Source organism: Ambystoma mexicanum, chromosome 6p (genome assembly GCF_040938575.1).
Source record: "Ambystoma mexicanum isolate Mex_15411 chromosome 6p, UKY_AmexF1_1, whole genome shotgun sequence".
NCBI lineage: Eukaryota > Metazoa > Chordata > Amphibia > Caudata > Ambystomatidae > Ambystoma > Ambystoma mexicanum.
Genome location: NC_090935.1, coordinates 1176209289 through 1176222707, shown reverse-complemented (window position 1 = coordinate 1176222707; position 13419 = coordinate 1176209289). Strand labels below are relative to the sequence as shown.

General features: G+C 46.6%; 1 protein-coding gene across 1 annotated transcript in view; it reads right to left on the bottom strand.

The window, feature by feature from the left end:
• Window positions 1-12959, bottom strand: part of LOC138510286 (cytochrome P450 1A4-like) — a 186338-nt gene extending 173379 nt beyond the window's left edge. Inside the window, exon 1 of the mRNA XM_069625816.1 lies at window positions 12767-12959. The gene's annotated coding sequence lies outside the window, so the exon portion shown is untranslated. The remainder of the gene's footprint in view (window positions 1-12766) is intronic.
• Between the last annotated feature and the right edge of the window lie 460 nt (window positions 12960-13419).

Here is a 13419-nt window from a genome sequence, read left to right as displayed (position 1 = left end):
ACATTGCTGCAAAAGAAATATATTAAATAATCCTCAGGCGCTGAGCAGCCCAATATCCATTAACAAAGTCTGACTCCTTTTTATGATGGTGCCTACTAGCCTCTCATCTCCATGTAACCCTTTCTTTTCCTTTAGCAAACGGCTTCCAGATTGGGGTGGGGCCGCATGGAAGTTGGAACCCTAACAAGTTCACTACTCTGCAGCCACTGTGCACCAACGTAATTTGCAGCTTTATCAAAACGGATCATATTTCACATGACTGATTAAAAAGATAAATGAACATGTTGTGCTTTTTTACTGTGCTTTATTCTGGGATGGTTAAAGCATCTTGCTTATCTGTGAGCTCCACGTGCCATCCCAACGTCTGCTCTGCCGCACTACAAAAACGATTTATTGTAGCAATCATCACAAAGCTGAACCCAAATGTGCCTATTTAAAGAACACACAAGGCACATTCGAACGATACTGCTCTGCACCTATGCTTAAATGCTGCACCAAACCGTCTTATCACCTTTATGTGGGAGACTGGAGATGCTGTTGGCGATCGGCCTATTCTATTTTTTAAGACGCATGCTTCACCTAACATTTACAGCGCTGCAATCTTATTTATGCCAGTTTAGCTTCCCCTTCACATAAATCGGTGATCACCTGACCTGCGATCGGAGAAACTATTTTAAAGTTATACACCAAATATTTCAATCATCGCGGTATGCTGCTGCAGACGGGGTTCTGCTCAGCCTGTTTGTTTTGCAGCCAGAGAAGCCTACCAGGACACCACATCTACACAAGGCAAACCGTGCCCTCCCTCATCAACCCTTACCATGGTAAATGCTCTTACTCCTTTCCCCGCATAAATAAACCAAATAATCCTCCCAATCATGACAAAGCCTTTCCTCAAATAATTACTATCGGCCTGAAGTCTCTGCCATGAAGCCCAACGCTGTGTCTGAATGCACCTAGTCCTGATGGAAATTACCACCGGCTCGCTGCCCGGCAAAAAACTCATAATCTATTCCCACAGGAAGTGACCCGACACCTATAATTGGCAAACGCACAACACATATCAAAAAATGAAAGAGCAAGGTCAGGCCAATCTCTGCTGAAGAGTAACCACTGCTACACCCTGAGCGGGTGACCCCTTGTGTGGGTGGTCACAGAATTCTCATGAAACTGTTCTTCTGCACAAAAGGGTTTTATTTTGAAGTGCAGTGGTGTAGTAATACACTGGTATTTTGAAGAAAACATAGGACATTCACATTTGAGGACATACAAAGTGTAGTACCTAAGTACGAATGATCAAGTATTTGAGACATCTACTTGTACAGTTTGTTCATTCTCTATAGGTTCCTTGGGTACGAAGTTTAGACAATTCGGTGGAATCATAAATATGTGGGGGGCCCATAGAGTGTGGGCACAATCAAGAGTTGAACAACAACATATTATACATGTCAGCACGACAGTGTTTCGGCCATTTTGCGTGGAGCTAGGTGAGCACAAATGGTGTAGGCCTTCATCAGGACAGGAGTGTCTTTACGAGTGGAGGGTCCTATGTGGTCGAATCCGAGGAGCTTAGTGGCTCATATTAAGAGGTGGAAGGATCCACTTCTTTAGGATGCAGTCGTCATCTTGTCAACAGGCGCGGTCACGTCTATTGTCAGTGCATTCAGCTGCCAAGATCATTGAAGCAGCAGTGTGATGTCTCGGATGTCGAGGATGATATTATTGTACCAACCTGGGCAGAGCAAGGCAGTAACCAGGTACCCTTCAGAATACTAAACGCACAACACAGACAAACATCCCCTTGAGTACCATTGTGACCGCATGACAAAACACGACACACCTAAAAGCTCCATTCTGAGGAACCCAGAGGAGGAAGTGCTGTGCATGCAAGAAATAGCACAGCGAGGGTCGGCACCTATATGTGCTCACCCCATCCCTGCCTCCATTATGAAGGTGATTGCACCTGACATCCTGACTGAAATCACACTGGCAATAAATAATTCATGCCAGTCTGGGCTTATTCCCGCTGAACTGAAATCATCAAGGGTTATCGCCCTTCTTAAGAAGCCCTCTCTGGACCCCACTATCCCAGCCAATTTCCGCCCTATCTCTTTACTTCTGTTCCTATCTAAACTTCTGGAATCTTTGGTCACACCCCTCTTGTCTTCCTTTTTGGAATCCTCCAAAATTTTCAATCATGCTCAGGCGGGTTTTAGGCCTGGGAGAGGTACGGAAAGTGTCTTAGTCTCGGTACAGGATGACATGTCCAGGCTTGTCGACGCTGGCGGAGTTGGGGCCTTGATCCTGTTAGATCTCTCCGCCGCATTCGACACGGTGGATCACTACATCCTTCTCTCTCGCCTTTCACAAAATTGGGATATCTGGTTCTGTTCTTGCTTGGTTTACCTCGTTCCTTTCAGACCGCATGCAGACCCTCGCTATGCCACCGTTTCTTTCCCCTTCGTGCTCCCTCACTTGTGGGTCCCTCATGGATCTTCTTTATCGCCTATTTTGTTTAACATTTACACCTGGGCCCTGATCTGTCTCATCCGCTCTTATGGGCTTAATTGTTACTCATATGCGGATGATACACAAATCCTGATCCATTTAGATCAGGATCAGTCGGAGGCCTCAGTGAGCCTCCACGACTGCCTTAAGGCAGTTGGGATTTGGATGGATCAGAACTGGCTAAAGTTAAATGGGGACAAGACGGAGGTACTGGTGGTAGGCTGCCCCCCTAACCCCTGCGGACCTTTGCTTTCTGGCCTTCTACCTTGGGCCCGCTACCCAATCCAGTTAGCAAAGTAAAGAATCTTGGAGTTATTCTGTCCGCCTCCCTGTCGATGTCCAACCAGGTCATGGACGTGTGCCAGTCCACCCATCACCAGATTCGAATCCTCAAGAGGGTCATGCCCCTGATCCCGGAAGCCCTCGGCCCCCCTGTGGTGGCTGCGTTAGTCCTTACACGACTGGACTATTGCAATTCGCTTTATCTGTCTCAACCGTGTGGCCTTGTACACCGCCTTCAGCGTATGCAGAACCTTGCTGCTAGGCTGGCCACCGGCTCCCCTTACGGTGCTCACATCACGCCAGTGCTCCGCCAATTGCACTGGCTCCCGGTTAACAAGCAAATTAATTTTAAATCTCTGTGCATTGTTCACCGGGCAATTCATGGCCAAGGAGCTGAATTTCTGCAGCTCAAATTCACCCGATACTGTCCGTCTGGGACCTACGCTCTGCCACCTCTAACCTGCTTACTGTTCCTAGGTTTAACCGGGCAAGAGCCTTTTCTGTCACCACAGCCATTCTCTGGAACAGCCTCCCTGCATCTCTCAGGGCTACGACTAACCATCTTGGATTCAGAAGAGCGCTGAAAACTGATTTATTTTAAACCTGTCCTCTCCATTGGTCTTCTCCGATTAGGTAGCTTCCTTTCCAGCGCCATGATGCCTTTGGGCGAACGTGTGCTTTATAAATGCTAATAACATAACATAACATAACTCTTACGCTCTGTTGTTCTCGAAGGAAACAGGAACAAAGACATTCCTTTACCGCATGCAGAGGAAAGGGAGAAAGAGGCAGACCTGGGTTTCTTGCCCCTATTTAATGGCCCGGGCACCAGGCCGCTGATGTCACCTGGCAGGAGCAAAGAGGTCTTCGCGCTGCCAATCCCTGCCCCTCTCCTTGGATTCCCCCTCACCTTCCTGACCTTCATATCCACCCCGGGGTCCATTTCCTCTGGAGAGCTACCCACTTGGCCACTACCTGTGTGGGGGTGGGGGGTTGCCCCTGCCACTTTATAGCTAGGCACCGTAGCACCCCCCTTTCAGGGCGGCTGTGCTGTATCTACTTTAGACTTCATTTTTGTGTGACTGCAGTGCAGATATTTTTTAAACAAAAACCCACGTAACACAGGATCGTCAGATAAGATTTCAATGGGCTTCATTATGAGTCAGCCGGTAATGTGCTGGCAATTTTGTGAAACCGGTGGCACCGTTTCTGTCAACCATAACCACGGAATCACCAGCACATCACAACCGTGTGGGAGCGCCCATGCCGGTAATGGTGCGACCGGCATAATGGAAACACTCTCACCGACTACTAAAGTCCGTGGCACCGTTACCAGTGTGTATCAGATGGAAACACCGGCAACGGAAACACTTGGACCGGAAACAACGTCATTGCAGGAACTGGAAGCTCGCTGGTGGCCATTTTGAAAATCTCAATCCACATAAAATCACAAACTTCCTGTTGCCATCCGGTCATTGTGACACCGCCATCATGAAATCAAACATGAAATCTAGAGTTTCTGATGTGCGTCAGCCACGCTTCACAGAGCAGGAATTTACAGTGTTGACACAGACCATAGTGGACAATGCTGGGTAAATGTTCACCACCAACCACAGGTGCAGTAGCCAACTCTGCAAAACTTCCATATGGGATGAGGTGGCGCACAAGGTGTTGGCTGTGGGCCCCATCCCACGCATCCAAAAAGTCTGCCGCAAGCAGTGGGATGACCTCTGCGTGACGGTCCGCAACCTGCTTTTGGCCAACAGGAAGAAGTGTAGCGCCACTGGAGGTGAGATGGTCTCCCCAATCAAGCTCATGCAGTGGGAGGAGAAATGCAGCAGTGTGCTGCACCTCAAAGGAATCGAGGAAATGGGAGCAGTGGAGTCTGGTGCAGGGTCCCATGCAGAGGAATGTGAGTACAACGTGCCACACCAACAAAAACTATACACAGTGTACAGGAAAATGCAGCACACACTACATGGAGACATGTCCAACTGCATGCCGCCAAACCACATCCAATGCATAGGGTGGCTGAAAAATGATGGCCATTGTCTGGGGGTACGCAAGCATTGCACCTTTCCCCCAAAACACACCCAAACACACATATCACCACATGAGTACTGGTCATGTGCACAAAGTTACATGAGAAGCAACACATAAACGAGGAACACACCAGACCAAGGTGGCGTACATGCACCATGTGCAATGTGTCCCGTACCACACTCACATGCATGCATGCATGCATCAAAGCTGTCCTGACATCATAACTCCATGCACAAGCATCATGTCATACGATGTTGAAACTGAATGTTGCAAGGCCATACGATGTCACAGAGGTGAATAACGGCATTCCCATATCAACCCCACAGGCAGCTCATCTGAGAGCAAGCATGGTGGACCGAGTACATCCCAGTCACTGACACAGAGGAGAAGGTACACATCCTGGGCCACCTCTGCCAAGGCCACACCAGCCTCGCCTATGCAAACTACAAGCCCTGTGAGCATGCCTGCATCCCCTGCAGCAGCAGCAGCAGAGCCACTCGGGCATCACACACCAGACCAGGACGCTTGCCCTTAGCCTAGGATGTAGCGCTCAATTAGAATACTTTTGCTTTATTTCCTAGAATTTGGATTGAGGTGGCACCCAACCTGTCTCACACCCCCTTTTACAAATATCCCCGTTCACAATGGACCATGAACCAGGCCAGTGGGTGGTAATAAAATATTTATTTTAAATTCAAAGAAAATCACTCACTGTTAATATTGGGCAGCAATCACCAATGAGGTGATAATTACAAGATACTACTATAACATATCCAAAGCACAAATGAATGGGAGCAATTTTACTGTTCGGGTAGATAGCACCCGAGTTAAGATTGACCCCTGCAATGCTCCCTCAAACCCCTATAAATCGATGTTTGAGTGGATATAAAGGAGCAGCAAGGAGTCAGGGATACTAGGCAGCAAGCAGTATTAAAATCCGGCCTTCCCCCACAAAATGAGAGGATTTTAAGACCTTTGCAATTGCATAAAAAGGCACTCGGAATGACTAAATATTTAATTTACTATGCGGTTGGATGAATGAGGTAAATTGGAGTTCTAACAGTATCAGGGATGTAAAAACACTAGCAACTACAAGGTAAGGTATCAACAAAGGGCATGGGCATACAGTTCAAAATCAACTTTGAAGTAAGAACACAGTGTAGCCAAATCACACGTTGGAAAATTCCCTTTTCTTCTTTTTAAAGGTTTAAATGTCAAAATGGTTTGAAAGACAGGTGAAATAGACACAATCAGAATGCGGTTTTTATGCTGGGTGATAGATGCACATCACAGGGACAATATGGAACTGAAAGAGTGACTCTAGCTAAATGATTGGATGAGATTTCTTCGGTGAAAGTAAATTTGGTTTAAAAAATAAAAGCAGTTGACAGAGAAAATCGTTTTTTGAAAGGAAAGGACAAGTTTCACTTAAACTAGATTTAGTGGCCAGAAAAGATAAACGCCACCCGTGAATAGAAATGTTACGCTGCAGTTGTTTTCCTTCACACGGTGTGCCTCTTTTAAGGGAGAATTCACTTATTTAATCAAAATATAGCACTAAGGACTTCCAAATAACAGAAACTCATGGAAGAATGGCGCTAACAGTAGGAAATCAAGGACAGGATGCATAGAGAATTCAGACAGTTTTAAACAAGTTATCAGGGTATTGATGGGATTGCTTAGAAGGTGGAACAAAGACAAGGTATCATATTGGGGTATACTATGTGTTGCTATGGGATGGGGAGATACTCACAATCAGCGCTTGAGTTTGTGATTTGGGACAGCCAACCAGGTTTCTGGACTCAAAGGATCTGGTCACAGCGGCGGACTCTCCTGGCAGAAAACAGCTGGGTAATGGTCTGGTCATGGCACAGCGCCACCTCAGCTGGATGGAGCGGGTAGCAGGGCAAGCAGGCGGCACTGGAGAATCCCAAAGAGGGTTCAGCCACCTTTCCCCTTTCTCCCTGAATTTAGTGGGATTTTGTTATGGGGTTTAGTTCTGAAGGGGGGTTCTGCCTGGATGGGAGGGCCTGGATCAACTATCCCTTTTCTGGTAGTGGAGTCTGGAATCTGCAGGGTAAATCTGGAAGGTCTGGGTCTCGGGATGCGCAGGAGCTGGAGAATTTAGAAGAGTCTGTGTCCTTTGTCTCTGTGAGCTTGTCCCTTTTATGAGGCGGGTGACATCACAGGATTTACCATGTGGCAGAACTAAGTTAGGCCTACCACTAAGAATCGAATAGATCAGGCTATGTCATGTCCCCTCCTCCTTAGAAGCAGTTTGAACTGAAGGAGGGCTCAGTTTTATGGGGTTTGTTTTTATGAGGTACAGAGCCATCTTCCAGTCATTTTTGCCAAAAATCAGTCATGACATAAATCACACATTTTTACAGTTCTGGCACCTTTGCAAATCACATAGGCAAATGACATATTCAACACAGAGCATAACATCCCAAATCCCAGGTCTGTAAGACATTGTTTCATCCTTCTAATAATCTTTTGAGCTTTTCAGTGGGAAATATTTCACCTAAAATTGTATAATTTTATATATGTGCACCTATTATCACAAAGCATGTTAGTATTCAATTTCAAAGTGGCACCATATACACTTTCCTCAGAATATACAATTTTATGCCATTTCTGTCCCATACATGCTCGGGGAATCAACAATGTCTTGTTTTAATGCCACCAAAATTACATTTAAACTGTTAAACTGTCGCATTTCTGCGTCTTCCAGTTGCAGAGATAAAAGTCTTAAAGTTTATTTATTTAGATCAGTCTTTCGCCCCAGATGGGCAGCATTGTCTTCCAAATATGGTCATTCCTTTCCAGGCCACAACCAAATGTTGGTTCAGCCCAGTGCTGCCTTGGAGTTTGTCTTTGAAGCTCTCCAGTTTAATTTGAGGGGAGGTGCTACTTGGAATTTCACACGTATGTTTCCTGGAAATCCTTTGTTTCCTGCAGGAGTACAGCCACAAAGTCTGACGAGCGTGTGAGATGCTTCCTCTTGGTCCATTCATAGTTTCAAAGGGGCTGGCGCTTTGGGGGACAGCAAATGTCCTTTGAAGCCAAGGGCCAAAAAACCTGCTCTGCTGGTCTCTCAGCCATTTTATTTATTTATTCATTTTATTTTCCTGACCCAGCAAGCAGACCTGTGGGAATTAAATGTCCTATATATGTTTTACACAACCACCCCCTCACATTTCTATGCAATGACAGGGCCTTAATGCAACATTTCACTTTTAAACAGATATCTTGCTTGTTTGTAAAGAGCACATTTTACATGAGGGTTAATTCTGCTGGGATGTCACTTTCAAATGCGGCCTTCTCGCATTCCTTTTCTGAATCTTTCCAAAGCCCAATCATGTTCCTAATGCACAGGCATTTGTCCAAAGAAAGATCCCATTGAAACTGACATGAGCTAGGAGAGAGAGAGAAGACCTTTTATAAAGAATATAGTTGTGATGTTTTGTTGCAAAGTAAATCGATTTTTCGGTACGGGTTGGAGTAATGTTCTTGATGATTTCACAGATCATGCCTGACACAGCCTGAGATTCAGTTAGAAACATTTTCTTTTGCTGGATCACAACCTTAATATGGCTGGACATAGCTGGGTCTCACTGGATCAGAACTGTATATTGTTGAACAGATGAAAAAGAGCTTTAAATGAAAAATATTTCATTTTCCAATGGGAAATTTTGATCTAGCAGCAAAACAGTGCTGTTTTTCAATTCTTTTCTTTGGTGCACATAAGGAAAACACTGGCAGCCTTTCTCAGTGTGTTCCCTGTTCCCTTTTGCCCCATGTGTGCTTGGCAAAGACAGCACAGCCATCATTTTTGTATCTGCAAAAACACAGTTTTGATGCGAGGCATGAGCGCAGCCATTCTGCTGGTCATGCTGAATTGCAGCTTGGTGATGGAGAGGAATTTTGCTGGGTGGGTAAATGTACCCCACACCACAGAGGCACAACCAGCTGCTCCTGCAGCAGCACCACCACCGACAGATGCACAGCCAGCTGCACCAAGACAGCCATTCCCCCCACCAGCCTCCCAGATAGGTCGCCATGTCCACAGAAGACGATGCAAGACAGGAAGGCAGGGACAGCACTGAAGGGTCACCAAACCACACCCCCTACCATCCGGAGGATCGAAGCAAGGCACAAGGAGATGTATGGACGTGTGCTGCATCAGCTCACGGAAACACGCATGATGTGGGAAAGTGTGCGAGCCACCAGCCGGCATGTTACCCATGCCCTGGGCCGCTCCACATGTGCAACGTTCCTGCTGGCACATAGGGCCCGGGAGGGAAACAATGCAATCTCTGCACTAGCTGAGTCCCTCACAATTTCCCTGCAGGCAGCCCCACAGTGCAGGGATACGGCTGGTTTTGACACCCCCTCTACCATCACCACACCTGCCAGTTCCCAATAGAGCAGCCCAAGGTGCCACTCCCTGCACCTGTCAGCGTCACTGAAAAAGGGCAAGCCTGGTACAAAAGGCCACGGAAGTGACCAAGTACAACTGTGTATGTGACACTCCTGCATCCTAGGGTGTGTTTTGGGGATGGTGTGTTTGGGAGGGTGTATTGTGGTGGTGTTGGTGGGGAGGGTCACTTAGGGAGGGGTGGTGGGGAGGATTAGTTGGGGGGGAGTGGTGAGGAGGATCCCACATTTTGTGATGATTACTTATTTCAAAATACATATGTTTGTGTAAAGGAATTTACGTCTGGAAAGTGGTCTGCTTTATTATTGCACTGCATGACATGCAGTGTGTGCCGTGGGTTGTGTGCAGTTCATAGGTGCTCAGAAGTAGTTCTCAATGGGATCCTGGTGGGCTGCACGCTCATCCCTGAAATCACTGTGTTGGTGTTGTTGCATGTCTATAGCTGCATTCCTGTCACCATCTTCATCAGCACCGACCAGAGGAATGTCCATGTCTGGGGGCAGGGGTATATTCCGCTTGATGCACATATTGTGCAACATTACACAGGTCAGGACTATATTTCCCACCTTCTCTGGCCTGTACATTAGTGCCCCACCTGAGTGGTCAAGACACCAAAAACTTGCCTTCAACAGTCCAAAGGTCTGCTCAATTGTCGTCTGTGTTTGGATTTGAGTGAATTTTTATGCTTTTTCCTACTGAGTCTGGGGATCTCTCACAGGGGTCATCAGCCATGGCAGTAAAAGATAGCTGGTATCACCTGTATGGAATGGGACAGAGGGAGGACCAATAGATTCAAGTGTCTTGACAGTGCATACATACAGGGATGTAAGTGAGCAACATCAATCTGGGTCTGTGCACTTGCAGGCCAACATTCAGCTTGATGCACCCTGTGACATGCAATGCTGGACAGGCCATGTGTAGGGTATGTCGCGGAAGGATGGGTTGATCAAGGTGGGTGGGGCTGAGTCGAGATTTGATGGGTTTTGTGACATAGCATTGATGCATTCTGGTACCTGTAGTGCATTGCATGTGCCTCTCCATCCGTGCTCATATTGTGATGGTGTGTGCATCCGTTGACAAATGTGGTAGCTGTCAGTCATGGCCACCCACTATTGCCTGACGATTGTGTCCGTGAATTGGCATGGTGGCTATGGGTCATGCACTGGTGCCAGTGAACGTACCCGCCCGTGCCCTGGTACCCTTTTGACTAGGTGTGAGTGTTTGCGCTTTCACTCACCCAATAGTCAGGTCCACTGTCCCACATAACGCACCATGTACGCAGGCAGGGTGCTGTTCTGCAGGACGATGGAGTCATGGGTTGATCCCAGGAAGCGGGCGCAGCAGTCAGTGATTGTCAGGTCCACAACACTGATGACCTGCACATTCAATGAGTGATACAGCTTACAGTTTTATACACCTCCTCTGTGGCGTGGGCAGTGAAAAGCTCTCTATGTGTGCAGTCCACTGCTCCCAGTACATAAGGAATACTCGCAAGTTCATAGAAGTGGACCTTGGTGGCATTGACATGTGCCTGTGTGGTTGGTAGGGTAATGTGCTGGGACACATGGCGCAGGAGGGCATCCAGGACCTGCACCAGCACAGTTGAGAATGCTGGCTGTGGGATTCAATGCAGCTCCCCAACTGAGTGTTGGAATGTGCGCTTGGCAAGAAAGTTTAGTACTGATGCCACCTTAAAACAGAGGTGGTATGGCAGTCTGGATGCCTAAGATGCTCTGGATGCCATCCTGTATGAGCTCAACAAGTTTCAGGATGGTCTCCCTGTTCAGGCTGTATAGTGTATGGATCTGCCTGTCAGTCAGGGCCTAGGGTGTGGACCTTGTGCGGGGTATTGGTGCACACCTCTGGGGGAAACCACTTGCATGCCACTGTTCATTTGCATTCTCCTTCTCATCCTCCTCCTCCTCCACTGCCTATAATCCTGTTGCCACTGATGCAAGTCCTGCTCATAAAGCAGCACTCCTGCATGCAGCACCTCCCGGTCCATGACGACTGCTACGAGGGGCAGCATGGTTGTGTTGGCTGGTCTGTGTTGTGTGGGTGTGGTCCTTTCAGCAGTCCTAATGCTCATTGGGTGCAGCTCGTTGCATTGGGTGCACTTGTGGCATGTTGCTCCATATCTGGGCCTGGTTACAGCCTCATCCGCTGTGCCAGTGTTTCTGGCACATTTTTCCCAGTGGCACCACCATTTTTGTGCTGGTGTTTCCGGGAAAACCGATGTGATGCCGCCCTATTACCGTGGTGCCAGTGTTTCTGGCACGGCTTACGGAGGTTTGCGTTTTTTCAGTTCACTGTGCTACCGGCGATGGTAGCATAGTGAATGGTATTACCGGTGCCATTATTACTGGCATTCCTTCTCGTAGTGCTGCAGTCCAGAAAGAGTGCTGGTAAACCAAATTACTGGAATGTTATTTCCAGACCGTCACACTTGTAATGAGGCCCAATGACTGCATATCCTGGAAAGTATAGACAAATCCATCTCGGCTAAATGCCTAAAAAGCACATTTTTATGTGAATGATAAACGATAAAGCAATGTTTTTATGTTAAGTTATTGCAACTCTAGGACTGGACCCAGTGGTCGAAGTGTACAAAAAGAAGTAGTGGAACGATGTTCCCTTCTGGTACGCCCCTGCTCCCCACAAACCCCATTGCCACACCCTCTCCCAGACACAATCCAACCCCCAAACAAAAAAATACACCTGCTGTTTAAGGCACAGTTCAGTGCAATGCACGGAAGTGCAAGTTTAAACTTCTTCCTACACCCTCGTTATTAAACTAAGCCATTCCGGAACAGTTTCTTTTTAAAATAAAAGTATAGGAACAGTACCATTTTTTAAAACAAAATTAGAGGAGCACCACTCCCAACCGCTCCCACCCACTTTGACCACTAACTGGACCTTTGGGCAGGCAAGTCACACAAGTGTGCTTAAAGCATAAGAGTGATTTCTTAGTTTTTATGTTAAAGGAAAGTGAATAAGAAGATATCCGGTCAATATCAGGGTTAATGTAACCCTGATACAGTTTAACAGGAACCACTTAGGGCCCGATTCATGGAATTATTTGCACAGTTCGAAGTGTCTCTGCACTGCTGAAAAGTGACTTTGCACTGCGGACACAAACCCTGATTCATGAAACAGTGCAAAGTGTACTGCAAAAATGACTTTGCACTGCAAAAATACACTTTGCAAAGTTCCATGAATCAGGGTTTGTGTCGGCAGTGCAGTCACTTTTCGGAAGTTCAAGTCACTTTGAACCGTCAAAAAATTCCATGAATTGGGCACTTAAAGTCTGAGTGATTCGTGTTCCTACTTCACAATCCTTCCTCACTTTACGCAAGAATAAGCAAAACCATTAAGCCCACCCTGACGATTTTACTCGAAAGGCATTAAAAGAAACATTTATTAGACAGATGACTATCGTAACGTTCGCCAAGGTTACACAATTAAGAGATTCCAGAATCATCAAATACTTACAGTTTAGCCGACATAAACATGCGAAGTTACGTGAAGCACCGAAGCCATTAAAGTCGGTGCGACTTCATGGGGAATCTGATGTTCTTTGTTGTTCGACGTGAGTCGCTGCCCTGTCAGCTCTGTGCAGTGTTGCTTATAGGAGTGACCCTCACTTCCCCACCCATTTCCTGTCGAGTAAATCCATCCTCCTCGGGCAGCCAGTCCACCGCCCCGCCTCTGTCTAATCGAGAGGAACATTGAAAATATTCAACACACGTTCAGATCTGCTATCTCGTGTGATCTGTGCACGGTAATCAGTTAAACCGAAGCCTGGCAAAGGAGCAAGAGCCTCATAAAATGTCTAATGGAAGTAAACACTGTCATTGGAATGGGCCTGTAGTCAAACAAGAAGTTAAATAGTAATCCTGTTCTGAGATAGATGTGATGTAGTTCTTGGGAACATGTGTAGTAAGCAAATTTCTATTATAATCTGGAGTACCTCATTCCACATTATATTTCCTATATGGAAGCTGCTCTAGGTAACAGTGTTGTGAGCTTGTAATGATGTGCCCATAATTCGGCAGATGATTGTACACTCCTTTTTTTTTTTTACAAATTTTGTAATCTGGGATTTATATTCCTGGATTTCACCATTATAAAACTCGGATTTAAAG